Raw genomic sequence first — 11,818 nt, 5'->3', positions numbered from 1 at the left:
TGGACATCAGAAACTTCCTGACTGTTAGAGCAGTACGACAATGGAACCAGTGACCTAGGAAGGTTGTGGGCTCTCCCACACTAGAGGCATTCAAAAGGAAGCTGGACAACCGTTTGTCAGGGATGCTTTAGGGTAGATTCCTGCATTGAGCAGGGGGTTGGACACGATGGCCTTATAGGCCCCTTCCAACTCTACTATTCTATGATTCTCCCCTATAAACTAACCAGACGGCAAGGCTCTTTTTCTTTCAAAACAAAAACAACAACATTTTTACCAGGTAGTCGGGCTGCTTCAAAACCGGCTAAAAATTGATTGGGACTTTGATCTGAGGCTACTCAGTCGCACAGTAAACATGCTTTCATAATAGAAGACGTATTGGCCAAGGCTGGGGCTTCGCCCGCACCACTGGAGGTCCCCGTGGGTTGAGCTGCACCCATTGGGAAAGGTAACATTAAGTTGTATTTACAGAATGTTAGAAGAGATTCTTTTCTGTGGTTGAAACAGGTTTAAATCCAGTGCTCTGTTCTGTGCTGTCTTACTCAGTGCTAACCCTGATCCCTAAATTCTGCACAAAGAGAAACTTAATTCTGTGACATGTTTCAATTTAAGCATCATTTACTCTACACATGGAGCAGCTATGCAGCCCACCAAACCTTGTGCCCCTGTCCACTGAAAATCTCATACAGTCACCATTAGCTTCTGATATTCATCACTCTTCCCCTACCGACCATCAGCAAAGTCACAGGGAATAGGAACTTGTTGTTCTCCATATATACAAATGACACCTGCTAAAATTCCCTTTTCAATACGACTGTTAAAGATACAGGAGCCCTGTCCTCCTTTTCATAGGGTCACCCTAGGTATAGCAGTACTGGGTGTACACGGCGCGCAAGATGCAACAGCATTTACTCAAAGAATGAATCCCTGCCAAATACTTATTCTGCCCCAATTATTTATCATATTTTTTACACATGATGCAGAGAGGGCAGAAAAGAGGTTCCTGAGTGGCCTAAATTGGCAGTTATTTCACTTCTGCGGTGACCTGAAGTGTAACAAATTATGTAATGTAACAGCTGTGGCCTGGTGCTGGTGAGTAAAAAGTAATTAGCTGCCTAACCTCCAGTATAGAGAAATATCATGTGACGTTGATAATGACTGAACGTCGCTTGGGCTGTGTGTATTATGCGATTCTATGCAGAGGTGAGCAGCAGGAAGATCACCAAAGCTGATAATGGGTACAGAACTCAGTGTCCTGAGAATCTAGGCTTTCATTTTAAAAACCTGGTGAAATTCCCTCTTCATCACAACAGTTAAAGCTGCAGCTGCCCTGCCCTCTTTTAAATCTGGTCGCTCCTGTACCTTTAACTGCTGTGATGAAGAGGGAATTTCACCAGGTTCCCCATATATACAAATGACACCTGCTGAAATTCCCTTTTCTATGCAACTGTTAAAGATACAGGAGCCCTGCCCTCCTTTTCATAGGGTCACCCTAGCTATACCTCTCAGCAGTTATTGAGTATCGTCGTCAACCACCGTATTCATCTGGACCACCCACCCAGCTAGGGCTAGGAGGCACCACTTTGCAATGCTTTGGCCATAGCACAGATGAGCACCTTGGCCCATGAGTTCAATTTGTCTTCCCCATCCTGTGAGGCCCCTCCCCCTCCACAAAGCCACACCCCATTGCTGAAGTGGTGGACTTACAATCCCAAGCCAGTCCCAACTAAGCAACCTCAGCACGAGTGTTGAAACCCTGTAGAACAAGATGCCTGGGGTGGTCCAGCCCCGAGATCGCTCTGATTAGCAGACTGCTATTTGGAGGATCTGGTTAGCACGGTAGAATTCCTATAGGCTGCTGCCACTCCACCTCCCAGCCCTGGCCTGCTGGACCACAGAGCCGCTGGGCAACAGAGCTGGGTGAGACACACTCCCCCTCTTCCCTCAGCCAGGTCTTCATGACACATGCCAGGTCAGCGTTTTCATCCAAGATCAAATCCCAGGTGATTGACGTTTTCCCAGCAACTTGCCTGTTTAGGCGGAAAGCGTTGCCTTTGCAGTCACCCCTGCTTCTGTGGCTAGATAGCAATTATCTGAAAGGAGGGGAAGCCAATCCATGGCCTGGCCTCCTCCCCCTGCTCCCAATAGTCGGCCCGAACCCATCCCATTTTTCCACTCTCCAAGGCGTGTCTCAAAGGCCCACTAAAGCTGCCTGCAGCAACGCTGCCTCCTTGGGATTCAAAATCTAAAAGGCCAACAACCACAGACTTACTCAGCCCACCTTCTCACACACGCAAAGAGAGGGGATGCCCATGGCCTCCTTCAGGGGCAAACCCCTTTCAGCACCACCAACCCCGCTGGCAGTGTCCTCACCTTTCCTAGCCAGCAACTCAGTTATATTCCTGACTCTCAGCAATGGTCCAACGAGGCTGCTAGAAAATGCTGAGTCGCTGCCAGGCCTCTCTCGGAAGCAGGAACTTTGTGGGCCCATCTTCTGCAGCAGCTCATTCTCATGAGGAGGTGCCACAGACCAAGCAGGCAGGCAGAAGAACACTCCCTTTATCCCAAGGCAGCTGATCTCCCCCCGGTCGTCCCCCCCCCCGCCTCCTGTCACTTTTGCCACATGCAACATGTGGTTCAGTAGCAGAGGGAACCTGTGTGAGCATAAGCTCAGGGGTCAGTGACAATGGGGTGCAGTGGAGGGGAGGGAGGTTCCCCCCCTTCCAGCTTTCCCCCATGATCCCTCCTTTGCTCCCAGCTTCTTATCCGTCACACATACATGTTCTGCTTTCCCTTTTGGATCATATCTTCAATTTTTAATATCTACTAAATTCCTACAATAAATAAACAGGTGTCAATATACAGTATATTCCATAAAACATGAATTTAAACATGTATTTTTGACCAATTCTTTGTGTACGTAGTCAAAGAAGAGGGCACTCTTATCCTATGTAGCAGGATATAAATTACTAAGTGTAACGGATGTCAGGATCCACCTGACAACCCTGCAAGGTAGGCTCCTGGACCAAACATCCTGGACTCCCAGCAACCCATCTCCCGAACCTTGTCCACAACCAGGACGAGCCAGAGATTCAGGGAATAACACACAAACTCACATTTAGAGACCAAAGCAATTTTATTGCAATCACTAAAACTCACCCGTAAGGCCTTGGTCAGTAAAACAGCCTCTTAAAAACGGGAAAGGGAAGAAAGGGAAAAGGGAGATGAGGGAAAGGGGAGTGAGGAAAGAAGGTGAGGGAAAGCTCTAGTCTCCAGCCATTACCCCAAGAAACAGTCATACATCCCCACACGCAGCCGAAATGATGGCTGGCCTTCTCCAGAATACCCCCACACAAATTCCATCTTTCTCTAATATCTATGTCATACAAATGTCGCACAATAGGGTGCTATTGCAGAGACTTTCCTATTCCAGAGACTTTCTTTGAATGTAGAGCTTCAGAGGCTGAGCTGATGCTGCATTATCTGAATACTCAAAGTGGAGTACCTGGCATTGCAAGAAACGTGCTTCTCCAACCAGAGATAGTCCAGCCATTCTAATGGCCTGGAATTTGAATGCTGAAATACTGCTCTCTCCTTCTCGCCACCCAATCCTGGCATTATGTGTTTTTACAGATAAGCAAAGAGAAGCCTATCCAGGTCCCTTAAAATCAAGGCAGTGAAGTGAGGGAAAGGGGTGGATCGTGTCACTATCCGTTCTCACATGTACTGCACAGGTAAGTGAGATATTATAAAAACTTTTTAATATACTGATAAGTTATTTATTTATTTATTTATTTATTACATTTTTATACCACCCAATAGCCGAAGCTCTCTGGGCAGTTCATAAAAATTAAAACCATAATAAAACAACCAACAGGTTAAAAACACAAATACAAAATACCGTATAAAAAGCACAACCAGGATAAAACCATGCAGCAAAATTGATATAAGCTTAAAATACAGAGTTAGAACTGTTAAATTTAAGTTAAAATTAAGTGTTAAAATACTGAGAAAATAAAAAGGTCTTCTGCTGGTGACGAAAAGAGTACAGTGTAGGCGCCAGACGGACCTCTCTGGGGAGCTCATTCCACAGCCGGGGTACCACAGCGGAGAAGGCCCTCCTCCTAGTAGCCACCAGCCTCACTTCCTTTGGCAGGGGCTCACGGAGAAGGGCCCCTGTAGATGATCTTAAGGTCCGGGCAGGTACATATGGGAGGAGGTGTTCCTTCAGATAGCCTGGCCCCAAACCGTTTAGGGCTTTGAATGTCAATACCAGCACTCTGAATCGGACCCGGACCTGGACTGGCAGCCAATGAAGTTGTAAAAGGACTGGCGTAATGTGATCTCGACGGCCAGTTCCCAAAGTTGTATATGTACAACTTTACAGCCACTGTAAAGCTGTATATTATATCATTAAAAAAGCACAGACAAGTACTCAAAGACCTTTTAGAAAACACTAAAAGAACAAACCACTTAAAGTCCAAAACACTTAAAGACCATACACGTTTCAACCCAACAGAGGTCTTCTTCAGTAGTCACATGAACTATATATGCACATGAAAATGCTAAGAATTATTTTTAAATTGCCATTGCCACTAGATGTTACAGTCGCTTGCCTTTTGGAATGGATAGTGGGCTACTATATTTTAGCTAGTATCCAAAATTTGGAATGAGGCTGCAGCAAGGCTAGCACCATTTGCACTAGTATTCTCTCATGTACTTCTGTTTGTTAACAGGAACCTCACTTACCTCTGCAGTATGTGGGTACGGATAGTGACACGATCCGTCCCTTTCCCTCGCTTCACCACTATGTGTTTTTACTCATTTTTGGCACACTTTCAAAACGATCTTCAAGCTATATGTCTTAAGTAGGCATGTATAGAATTGATCTGTGCCTGAAAGAAATTGCATTGTGACTTGCTTCTGAGTGATGTGCATAGAACTGAGTTGTGCTTTGCATGTTTGGTGTAAAAATGTCCAAACTGGTAAGAATAATGTGTGAGAGTTTGTGTATGAATATGCGTGGGTGCGAACAGCATGTGTGGTCCGCAGTCGCGCCCCCAGTAGCCCCCAAATGTGGCACTTCAGGATGAAAAGATGGCGCACCCCGTTAATAAATATGAAAAACTTGCTTTTTAAAAAGATGGAATCCAGAATTCTCAGCAAGCTGAATTCTCAGCATTCTCTGCATTTATGCAGAATCATGGACTGCAATGCTGCTGTGAATTTGATGAATTCTTTCTGTCTGTTGGAGGTGCAGTTGTGTGGGGGGTATGTATACATGTATATTTTAGCCTTTTGACTTCACAAACACATGCTATTTTATGTTGTGGATTATCTAGGTTGCTTTCCCTTTCTCCAGCCTTTTCATTTCAAGCTCTCTTGAGACATGTACAAAACCATATTGACAAATCACACTCTGCTAATCCATATACTGTGCTTGGCTCTTTCTGCCGGCAGCTTCAAAGGAAATCTCTCTTCCCTTCTCTGTGCCGCTGATGGGTCCAGGGGCACCGCCGTTGCCAACACATGCGGCTTTATTGTTACCCCCATCCGTGCCAAGGTATAAGACCGTCTTCTATTGGTGTTCAACTCTTTTCTTTTAGGGGGCTTTCACCACTCAGGCATTTTCAGTCCTTTTCAGGTCCTTCTGTTTGTTATAATTTGGGACAGCACATAGCTGAGGAGAAAATTCAGCCACGGAAAAGATCAATAAAAGAGCAAGGATCCAAATGATACAAACATTGAGAATCCTTCTGAGAGGAAAAAGGTTAAAGAGGAAAGATTTGAAAAGATTCTGGAAAGCATGGACAAAAAGCTTTTCTTTGAACTGAATGAAAATTATGCAAGACGAATTTTGGCATGAGGGACCCAGGTTGCCATTGAAGAATTGTGATGGTATTAAGGGCCTCTTCATATATTGCTTTTTTAGATGTTCACATAAGATTTTTACTTATTTATTACATTTATATCCAGTGTGGCATAGTGGCTAAAGTACTGGAATGGGAGTCGGGAGATCCGTGTTCTAGTCCCCACTAGGCCATGGAAACCCACTGGGTGACTTTGGGCCAGTCACAGACTCTCAGCCCAACCCACCTCACAGGGTTGTTGTTTTGAGGATAAAATGGAGAGGCGGAGGAATATATATGACGCCTCGGGTTCCTTGGAAGAAAAATGGTGGGATATAAATGCAATAAATAAAAATAACATAAAATCCCATCTCTTTTCCAAAGATCTCAGGGCAGGTATGCATGATCCTTCACTCAATTTTGTCCTCGCAACAACCCTGTGAAGAAGGTTAGGCTGACAGGTGGTGACTAACCCAAGGTCACCCAATGAGTTTCATGGCCAAGTGGTGAGTAATGGGGAGGTGGAAATGGAGATTGCAGCTTGGAAGCTTCCTCTGGGTAAGTGGAGAATACTTACAACTGCAGCCAACTCACTTTTTGAAGAAATAATATTAAAAAATGTTACCTGTGAGATACCTGTGAAACATCATACCTCTACCGAGAAAGGTTCATCTGACTGAGAAGACCACCATGCATTCACAGTGTGCCTGCTGCTACATGTATAAGTGCAAGCAAGCTCTTTTGGTCTAGGGGCCAGGTTGCCACCTCCAGACCAAGCCAGTGGGATCATAGAATAGCAGAGTTGGAAGGGGCCTACAAGGCCATCAAGTCCAACCCCCTGCTCAATGCAGGAATCCACCCTAAAGCATCCCTGACAGATGGTTGTCCAGCTGCCTCTTGAAGGCCTCTAGTGTGGGAGAGGCAACCATCTTCCTAGGTAACTGATTCCATTGTCGTACTGCTCTAATAGTCAGGACGTTTTTCCTGATGTCCAGCTGGAATCTGGCTTCCTTTAACTTGAGCCTGTTATTCCGTGTCCTGCACTCTGGGAGGATCAAGAAGAGATCCTCAAGCCCCAGCGCCCCACCATTGTGTCATCTGGCCCTGCCACACCCACTTTTCCTTTCTTGGTGCAGAAAGAGGCAAGGAGCGCTCTGCCTCTCTCCGCACAGAGAAAGGGACTCAGCCAGTACTTGAAGGAGCCCCTGCAAGGGCTGACCAAGTCAAATGCCTCCTTCCCTTTATTTATTTATTTATTTATTTATTTATTTATTTATTTATTACATTTTTATACCGCCCAATAGCCGAAGCTCTCTGCAGGTTGCATCCCAACTGAGGTGCAAGGGAAGGGACTGGATCCAAGCGCTGTGTCCTTCCTACACCGTTGTACTCCCAAGAGTAGCAGGTGCTTTCAGGACCAGCTCCTGCAAGCACCTGCTGAGTCAGGAGCAGCACCTCTTACACGAGAACCCCATATTGCCCTGGTTCAGACAACACGCTAAACCCTGCTGCTTAACCACAAAATGGTTAACGGAAGGCATTGACCTTTTCATGTATTCCATTAACCATTTTGTGGTTAAGCAGCATGGTTTAGTGTGTTGTCTGAACCAGGGCAATGTTTCCAATCTCTGACTGAAGATCACAGAGGATCACTGCTGAGTGCTACTCGCCCTCCCATTCCATCGTTTCTTGACGTTAATTGCTGTTAATTGCAGTAATTGCTGTTACTGATGAAGCCATGTGTGTTGTTGGGTTCCCTTTTTCCAGATGCCCTATTGCCAAAGTTAAAAAGGCCCCTTAATGAATACATGCTCTGAGAACATGTGCAAGTTTATACATGTGTCTAGAGGAGCACAGGCAATGGGTATCTGTTTTATATCTCCTGCAGTGAAGATGAGTAGCAAGCTCTAAAGCAGGGGTGGGGAGCCTCTAGCCTATGAGCCTAATCCGGCCCGTGGAGCCTGCTTGGATTCCTCCAAGAGGACAGGGCTCCACCTGCAAGCCCTGTCCCCGGAGGGATTCCCTTTGGAATGGGAGGTAGCAGCGGAAATGAGGCTGGCAGGGCGACTCAGCTGGAATTGGGAAGAGCAGCCCATGCCAGTGCCAGCTGAGTTAGGTTGCCACGTTGTGCTCCACCTGCATGGGAGCTGCTTTGCCCACATTACGCCTTCCCACATCAGGAGGAGATGGTACAGGTGAAGCACCCCTGGCCTAGGAAGCAGCTGGAGTGCTCCAGCCACCACCTGGGTCAGGGCGCCTTCACCCTGCCTCTTCCCTCAAGAGGGAGGGTGCGCTGCGCATGAAGCCACCATGACCCCGGCCGTGGCTGGAGCGCTCCTTCGGCTGCATGCGTTGTGGTGGTTTGGCTGTACATGAGCTTTCCGCAGCCAGGGGAAGCCTGCATCCCGTGGAAGCCAGTCCCTGGCCAAACCACCCACAGGAGCCACAGCCCCTGGTGTCATCTGACCCAGGAAGGGCCAGGTGGGGTTATTGCCCCCCCCAATGTGTTTCCCACCCTTCTGCTAAAGGGACCAGAAAAGGGCCACAGGTCAAAACAGCTGCAAGGAGCACAGGGAGGCAGAGCCAGTCACGGGAGAAGGGCAGAGCAGCCTGAAATGGACGTTGAGGCTGCCTGGCTTTATCTGACTAATGAAAAGCAGCAAGCGTGTCGGGGAATGTGAGAGCAGTGGATCGATGGAGAGATAAAACCTGAGATGAAGGCAGCTGGAGAAGCAGGCTAGAGAGGGAGGAGGGATGTGGGAGAAAAAACAAGGCCGGGCTCTCCTACTTTCCAGGAAGTGCACATGTTTGTTGGGGGTAAAAATGCATTGACTTGAATAGTGATGCTGCACATCCCGTCTGGAACAGGGTGAGGGGGTAGACTGTGGGTCAGCCGCTCCACATAGATAACAAGAAGCGGCCTGTTGCTTCTGCAGTGCCCCAGTGATGGGGCTGGCAGGGTCCCAGTTCTAAACCATCGAGTAGAAGGCAAAGTGATGTGATCCTTGGCAGCCTTGAGCTCTATTGCAGCTCCCATTCCTTAAAACGGGGATTCTGTAGGAGAGTGTCCCAGTATATTGCGCTCCATGTTAATTGGTGGACTGGAGTACCATCTGGATTTTCTGTTTTGGACACCAAGATGTTTTGCCCCACTGCCTAAACATACGGAGGGACGGAGAAAACAAACACAACTCTCTGATAGAAACCTGTATTTCGTACTCCATGAGGAACTAGGATTAATGCCTGCCATAAGAAGTCCAACCAGGGACACACTTTAGCAGAGGAAGAGCAAAGGTGATAGCAGCTGCCCCACCCAGAGACCATCTAGTAGGAAACTCTGTACGACAAGTCTGGCTTTCTTCCCCTGGCCTGAGAGGATGTGTGCAAAAAGAAGGAAACCCCGTAGGGGAGTAAAAAATAAGCCAAAGGCAAGGGCGGAACCAAGGAATCTTTTGCAATAATATTATAGTAAAAGGTTTATTAAAGTGCCAGGTGCCTACGTGTTTCGAACGCGGTTGCGTTCTTCCTCAGGGCTTTATCTAAAAAACAAAGAAATCTTTTGTATCATAATATTTACAATTGGAGGCATTTTCCAAGTAACCGTGCCGTAAAAATATATAATATCTAGATAGAAAAACTTTTTAAAGTTTTTAAAGTTAAAGGAAGCCAGATTCCAGCTGGATATCAGGAAAAACTTCCTGACTGTTAGAGCAGTACGACAATGGAACCAGTTACCTAGGGAGGTGGTGGGCTCTCCCACACTAAAGGCCTTCAGGAGGCAGCTGGACAACCATCTGTCAGGGATGTTTTAGAGTGGATTCCTGCATTGAGCAGGGGGTTGGACTCGATGGCCTTGTAGGCCCCTTCCAACTCTGCTATTCTATGATTCTAGAGGAGGAGGAGAAGAAGGAGAAGAAGAGCCAGTTGTTTCTGGGTTGAGGATGCACAAACCATCTGGGACTTGTCGAAGTAGATATTCTGGTTTTAGTCAGCGAAGTTTAGCCCTTGTGTGAAAAGTACAGCCTAGCCTCTTCCCCTGAACAAGGCAGGCTGTCCTGGAGCAAGCCTGTGCCCCAGGGCACTGAGCTATTGTCTCTGGAGGGCAACACAGTAGTATCACACATGGACTAATATTCAGCCTAGGTACCCTTGAAAAGATCACATGGAAGGCTCTGAATTTCAGTACTGCTGCCTAGTATCTATTATACTCACCCATGTTTTACTTTTAAACAAAGTAAAGGGCTCTTATGAGTACCAGCAAGACGTTGTCAGGTATTATCTGTCTATCAGTGCCAGCCCAAGGCATTTTACAGCCAAAATGCCACCGCTAACACCCCCACCCCCACCAAGGCAAACACTTTAAGAAGTCTTGCTTCACGGCTCAGACAACAATTAATTGTGCTGCCTGAAGCACGTTGCTCACTCAGCTGCCTGATCCTCTCCTGCCTTTCCCTCCAGAAAGCTTTGCATGGGGCTGTCCTGTTCCATCCTCCCGGTAACCTCTCAGGTACAATAGACAGCAGGATGATGATTTGCTCACAGTGAGTTTCATAGCTGAGTGGAGATGCAAATATGGTAGTTAAAGGGGCACAGGTTGAGTAGCAAAAAGAAAGATTTGGCATTATAAGCCTCAACATTGCATTGCTGCCAAACCTTGCTTTATTATAAACTGCAGGAAGTAGGGAAGAAGGTTCGAATAAATAGCCCTAGACGTTCCCTTGTTATAATTCAGCACAAAGAAGCCTTCTGGACAACTCAAAAGCTGGCTCCCTAGTTTGAGACTTTGAGTTATTCCTAATAATAATATTGCCCTGCTAATCGCAAAAATGGTTATCTGCATTTATTTCTTGTTTGAGGTGTACATTTTTTAAAAAAGTTAAGTGTGCACTTTGAAATGAAATCATGATTACCATTAGTTAACTAGATATGATCCCATGTGTCATATAGGTCAACTTGCAAGAAAGCAGATTCAAATGCATTGGGGAGAGGGTGGGATTGCCAACACTGTAACGATACATTTCTTTTTCCAAAACCAGGGAAATTCAATGATCAAGAAACTTGCCAGTTTAAGACCAGAGTTAAGGTGCTCCTATGTTGGCTTCAATACCATGAAATCAAGGAATTGGGAGCTAAGGCTCACGCCTTAATATCAGGGCAAGCAATGTGGTGCAAGTGTGCACCATTGTGCACCCTCAAAGGTTTCTTGATGCCTATCCCACTTCTCCTTAATTAACCCATTCTCTTACCCGCAGCTGGGATCATGTCAAAGCAAAGTGATGGTCTCCAGTCACTGCCACTCCAGCCACTGTTGCTCCAAATGACAGCTCAGATAGTTGCGAAGGCCAGAAGTGCCGACTATCAGCTTCGACTAATATGCCAGGTGCGCCCCTTCCTAGAGTTGGAAGACCTGGTAGTGCACATGCTGGTAACTTCAAGGCTCGACTTCTGCAATGCGCTCTACATAGGGCTACTTTTGTGCCTAGTCCGGAAACTTCAACTAATCCAAAATATGGCAGCCAGGCTGGTCACCAGTACATCTAAGGGTGACCATGTTACATCAGCTTTAAAATCACTACACTGGCTGCCAATTAGTTTCCAGGCAAAATGTAATGTGTTGGTTACCTTTAAAGCCCTACATGGTTTGGGTCCAGGTTACCTGTGGGATCGTCTTCTCTCTAACAATCCGCCCCACACACTCAGATCCTGTGGGAAGAATCCAGCAAAATCCAGATGAATGACTGTTACCCAGAGGACCTTCTCTGCTGCGACTCCCAGACTGTGGAATGGCCTGACGGGAGAGATGCGTCAACTCAATAGTCTTTCGGAATATAAAAATGCAATAAAGACTGATCTCTTCCGGCAGGTCTACCCAGTCAAATTCTGGCTGTTATTTTAATAATGTATTAGTTTTTATATGTTTTAATCAGTTTTATGTATTTGATAATATTTTGTATTCTATGTTGTTCCCCGCC

Source organism: Elgaria multicarinata, chromosome 6 (assembly GCF_023053635.1).
Source record: "Elgaria multicarinata webbii isolate HBS135686 ecotype San Diego chromosome 6, rElgMul1.1.pri, whole genome shotgun sequence".
Classification (NCBI taxonomy): Eukaryota; Metazoa; Chordata; class Lepidosauria; order Squamata; family Anguidae; genus Elgaria; species Elgaria multicarinata.
The sequence above is the reverse complement of the archived record's forward strand: the minus strand, read 5'-3'. Positions refer to the sequence as shown.